Source organism: Stegodyphus dumicola, chromosome 12 (assembly GCF_044657685.1).
Source record: "Stegodyphus dumicola isolate Sdum_Otavi_A_Nest chromosome 12, ASM4465768v1".
Taxonomy (NCBI): Eukaryota; Metazoa; Arthropoda; class Arachnida; order Araneae; family Eresidae; genus Stegodyphus; species Stegodyphus dumicola.
In genome coordinates, this window is record NC_140779.1 from 61,506,366 (window position 1) to 61,512,365 (window position 6,000).

Here is a 6,000-nt window from a genome sequence, read left to right on the forward strand (position 1 = left end):
TTCATCTACTTTTGACTGGGTAAAAATGAAGCTAAATATATACACAATACAAAAATATATAAAACTATTTTTAATTCTTTAATAGTCACCTCTTTAAGATAAAATCATCTGGTTAGCGTAACATGAACTTACGTTATATAATTAGCGAGAACGATACACCAAAATGAGTTTTGGGGATCGATGTACTTAGTGTACATAGTGTTTTTTCTACTTTTCATTATTTACTCTTTATTACATTTACTTAATTATTGCTGATAAATCGATATGGACTTTGCGAAACCTTGGGGCAACACATTGATGTGTATTATGCGTTAAAAATTTCAACAACTGGTCTGTGCAACTATGCTCCGCTCACTTATGTTACATGCCTCAAACACTATGGCCACGATATGCCGTTAGCTTCAAGACACGAACAAGGAGGACGCTAGTTGCACTAACGAGCATAACGTTAAGGCAACGTGTTTATGCTACAGATGTGCTAATTTGCTTTTACGATGTGAAAGTTACGCTTCAGATATTTTAAATCGCTATATTACACAAGTTATCCCACTGTTACATATTGCCACATTAGATGTGATTCCGAACTTCAAATGAAAAGGTTTGTTCCAACATTGGGATTTATTTTTGACTTTTATATGATACCCACTAAGGACAGATATAGCTCGGTAATGATTTCAGGGTATTGTTCCTCTTAAATAAGCAAAGACCTATGAACTATGACCTATATGTTATTAGAGGGCATGTATTTAATGAAGGCTTATAAATAATAAGCTCAATCATATGCTTACATACGAAACCATCACAACAGACGACATTTTGACATCATAACAGGCGACGACATTTCACACGACCATCACACCAGACATTCTGAACATGGAAAACCAGTGACTAGAACATAACACTTCAATTCTCTACATTCCTCAATAATAAGATATACTAATTTGGAAAGATATACTAATTTGGAAAGAATACAGTAGAATTCAAGTCAGGGATTTTAAGTAACCAATTTATGACAGAGAAGTCAGAGGAATGCTTTTCCATCCAACCAACCAGTAGCCAACCGTAACCTGTGAGAAGCGCATTTATCTTTCTGAGATACTCTCTTTCCGTGTGAATGACAGGGACATAAATGGATGGAGATGATAGCTCATCAACTCCACGTACAGAATCATATTGAGGGAGGTAAGAACAAGTACTAAAGATCCCAAACACAACCAGAAGAAAGCATCCCAGACCATGATTAAGCCTCCACGGCCTTGTACAGTTCCAACCTGTCACACCGAATTCATACATTCATGATTCTCTCGCCATATTCTGAGCCTCCCATCGGTATTAATTAGAGGGATCGAGACTCATCACTCCTACACATTTCATGTGCACTAGTGTCTATTCTCTATATTCTCTTGCCCATGTAAGAATGGCAACTCGATGGCATGCATTCAGGAAAGGTACCCTCGTGTGTCTACGGCTTCCGAAGCCCATATGGTGAAGGGAGCAATACACGATCTTTTTACTGACTGTACGACTGTCGCCTGCTTTAGCTACGTGGTAATTTGAGCTAATATTTGGCTTCATTGACCATGTACAATACGGCTGAGACGTCTCACAGCACGATTGTTCTAAGTTAAATGTGCTTTGCACTTTGCAGAGTCGCTACTTCTTTTTCCCACCATCCGTGTATTCTCGGTATGCTCTTGACACTGTCGACCGTTAAAATCCTATCCCACTGAGGATTTTAGAAATTGTATGGCCCATGCGACGAGAGATTACTATCTGCCCGATATTGAAATTTTACCTATACTGGTATATGAAACAACTGATTATCGACAAGCATAGTGCTAGTTGTATGTGCATTTACCACAACTCCCTCACGTAAGCCTAGATGCGGCGCAGCGCTATTCAATTTGCATAGCCATGTCTATCCCTAATTTAGTGGCACTTCAGTGTAGTTACATCTCATGAAGCTTGCGCATTGCGCATACGTGTAACGATTGCAAGAGATAAACATGAATTTACTGCCGAAATAGTACAGCAAAAGACTTAATATATTGGTTTTATTGTTCTTAATATATTCTTGCTGGATTACTAAAGGTTTTATTGTTCTTACTGGATTCTTTTATAAGGGGAAACTTAAAATAAGGAAAGTAGAAAAAATATTAAAATCAATTCGGATTACAATCAGAAATAACTTTAATGGAGTTATCAAACAGAAAACCTACATGGCAGGACATTTCTATCTGTAGTCCTACAACAAAACAATACTGGGCACTCTGGGATTCATTTCACATTCGAAACGGCGTCTTGTACCGAAAATTCGAATCGGATGATGGGAAGACGTTCCGATGGAAACTGATACTTCTAAGATGCCAGATTCCTGATGTCCTTAAAGAATTACATAACAGCCCTACAGGAGGTCACTTTGGAATCACGAAGACCTTACAGAGAGTTCGTGAGCGCTTTTACTGGAATAACGCAAAGGATGACGTGCAAAAGTGGTGCCGATCTTGCGATGCCTGTGCAGGTCGGAAAGGACCGAGGAAACGCAGCCGAAGCAAGCTGCAACGTTAAAACGTAGGTGCGAAGTTTGACCGTATCGCCTTTGACATCTTGGGACCTCTGCCACGAACTGCTGATGGCAACAAATACATACTCATTGTCATTGATTACTTCACCAAGTGGCCTGAAGCGTATCCTGTTCCTGATCAAGAGGCTGTTACAGTGGCTGAGGTGATGATACAGCACTGGATTTCCAGGTTCGGAGTGCCTCTTCAGTTTCATTCCGATCAGGGAAGGAATTTTGCCTCGGCAGTAATCAAAGGACTAATAATTGTAAGTGATATGAAAATTCAACTAAAATTGACCTAGATGCTGACTTCTGCGGTAAATGAATGATGTTTTAAACGACTTGAGATGTTCTCGAAAGGAAATTCCGTGCACGTGTTGCGGCTTGATGCTAAAATTGGCCTTGTGTTTCCACAAAAATATATTGGAATAAAAAGTCAAACCAACGTCCTTCGCTATAAAAATTCAAATTTGTTATGTAACCTTGTGCAACGAAGATGATCTGAGATTTAGTAGATTGGAAATTTACGTGGCCCGTACACAGTCCTAAACCGGCTGAATGACGTCGTGGTTCGGATCCGTAAGTCTTCGAACTCTAAACCTAAAGTCGTTCATTACGACAGGTTAGCACATTACTATGGGCATAGTACGTAATGTAAATAATTGTAAATAGTGTAAGACCATGGTCCTTTTTGTTTTTAAATGTGTATTTGATTTGATTTGTATTTAGTATTTGATAGCATTTGATTTGTTTAAGTTAGTTATTGCATTTATTGTTTATGTTGTTTGATATTGTAATGTAATGTTTATGCCTCAGTTCCATTTATGCCTCAGTTGTAAGTTTGGTTTCCTGTCCAGGGATTGTACTGCCCGGGACGTGCAGTCCTTTGGAAAGGGGGCAGTGTTACGAATTTGGTATTTAAAAAGCTAATGTTAGTTCAATTATAAATTAAATGGTTTTATTTCTCGCTTAGTGCAACGCGTGACGAATATTAAAAGAAAGCTAAGCAGGAAAATTGAAAATACAAGAGCGCGTGCATTAAATAAATAAATATCTCTTTTTGATTTCGAGAAAGTACTGGAAAATTCTAGCGCGTGATTTTAAAATCTTATAAAAGGAGGAAAACATCTCAGTTCGTAGTTGCTGCTTAGTTTGTTGTTGTTTAGAAAACTGCTCTTGTTGATTGTAGCGAATTCGCGGATTAGCTTTCTTTAGCTGTTTTGAATTACGTTCTATTGGACATTTGAGTAGTTAAAAGATAACTACTGTGAGATATTGTAATACTGCATGATAATTTGAGAAAATTTAAGCATTTTTGTACGCACGCAACAATATTTTCTTTTAACTTGTGCAGGCTAGGATTTTCAACCGAATCTTTATTAATGTACTTTGTGGCTGCAGTATTTATCTCTTCAGCTAATTCTTTGACAGACTGATTACATTTTTGAGATATATTTGAAAATTTTTGCTAATAACCTGAAAAGATTCAACTTTAACAAATTTCTCTCTTAGTAATTTCCCTAAATTTTCAAAATCATTTTCCCTGGCTGCCCGTGGGTCATTGACCAAGAATTCTAGAGCTTTATCCCGACAGTTAATTTTTAGAATAATCAACTTTTTCTCATTCGGCCATTTTTCAAGTTCTGCTACACAATTTATTTGATCTAAGAAGAAGTTCACATTTTCCGAAACATTACCACTAAATGCGGGTAGAGCAGATGCTAAGGAAGTAGTCATTATGGTATTTGACTTGACTTTGGCATAAATGAACTATAGTGTTACTTATCTTTTTTTTTTTTTTTTTTTTTTTTTTTTTTTACATTACAACATTCAATTTCAAACACATTAAGATGCACATAAATGTTTTTGACAAAAATACTTAATGCTAAATTTTGTAACATACAAAAATTTACTTATCAACATGCATAATTATAGCAATAATCACTGTAGGGATAACAAATTTTTTATAATTCCCTAATCAATTATCATATCATTTAGATACTTAGCATCACACTATACTTATCAAATACACGACAATTGAATGTTAGATTATTGAACTTCACTTCTGATTTAAATATATCACATATATCTTAAATTATTTAAATATCATACATTAATTTAAGTCACATGTGTAGCTAATAATATTAGATCACACACTTTATCTCAAGTTCACAACGCGAATTGAAAAATTTTTTGTGCTTCTTTAATTATCTAAAGTATCCAGGTTCTCAACCTTAATTTTTTTTGGAACGGCTCCAAATGTTATGAATGTATGGGTGCCAAATGTGATACCGCAATAACCCAAAACGTGGATACGTGCAGGATGAAATGTGTGATCTAAAAAAAATAGAATTAAAGTAACTTACCCCCAAAGGATGACTCTTGAAATAATGTGAATTACGAGAAATTTATTATATCTTGACATCGTGAAATTTTAAATTAATACTAATATAAATCAAGAGAACATATCCAGACAGAAGACAATAGACGACGTACTACTGCAGCAGTAAGAATCAGTCCTACTATTTCGAGTCCTAATCTTTCGTGCACCAAAATGCGTAAATTTCCAATCTACTAAATCTCAGATCATCTTCGTTGCACAAGGTTACATAACAAATTTGAATTTTTATAGCGAAGGACGTTGGTTTGACTTTTTATTCCAATATATTTTTGTGGAAACACAAGGCCAATTTTAGCATCAAGCCGCAACACGTGCACGGAATTTCCTTTCGAGAACATCTCAAGTCGTTTAAAACATCATTCATTTACCGCAGAAGTCAGCATCTAGGTCAATTTTAGTTGAATTTTCATATCACTTACTATTATTTTTTGTTAAAATGCATTCTCTTGAAACTATATGGAGATGGTCGTCAGAAAGGCACGAAAAAGAACAAGTTGCAGACACGCATCATCCGCGGTGAGGACGGACAGAAGCCCGCCCTACACCTTCGGAGTCTAGCAGCACAAGAGACCGAAAACCGGTTGTCGTGGTCAATCTCGCTCTGTCATTAAACGGTCGCAGTGAACAGACTAGATGTTGAATAAATGTGGAGGCTTGCCTGCACAGATAAGAACTTGGTGGAATCAGGAAGAGGATCTAAAAAAAGTTACTCATAGATTGGGCGTTTGTAGAAAGTATTACTTTATGTTGAGAGTACTATAACTTCATTATAATGATCAGTAATAAGTTTTATCCTTCAAAAATGTGTATAAAAAACGGGAGTGCGTCGCAAATACGGTATTATTGTGAGAAAACGTATATTGAAATTTTCTTTCTTGCATCTTAAAATCCCCAGGGAAATATGAAGAGTAACAAATATGTAAATAAAGATAAAGTTCCATACTTAATGCTAAATCATCCATACATCAGTTATTACTAAAACTGTAGAGTCCACTAGTGGCCAAGCAGCAAGATCGCTGAACACTGGTAGTTCTTC

The 6,000-nt window shown here is 36.2% G+C and overlaps 1 long non-coding RNA gene across 1 annotated transcript in view; it reads right to left on the reverse strand.

Annotated features, from left to right (window-relative positions):
* LOC146993676 (uncharacterized) overlaps positions 1–5,561 on the reverse strand; it is a 373,602-nt gene extending 368,041 nt beyond the window's left edge. The window contains exon 1 of the long non-coding RNA XR_015044455.1: positions 4,930–5,561. This is a non-coding gene — a long non-coding RNA (uncharacterized LOC146993676). The remainder of the gene's footprint in view (positions 1–4,929) is intronic.
* Positions 5,562–6,000: the final 439 nt, after the last annotated feature.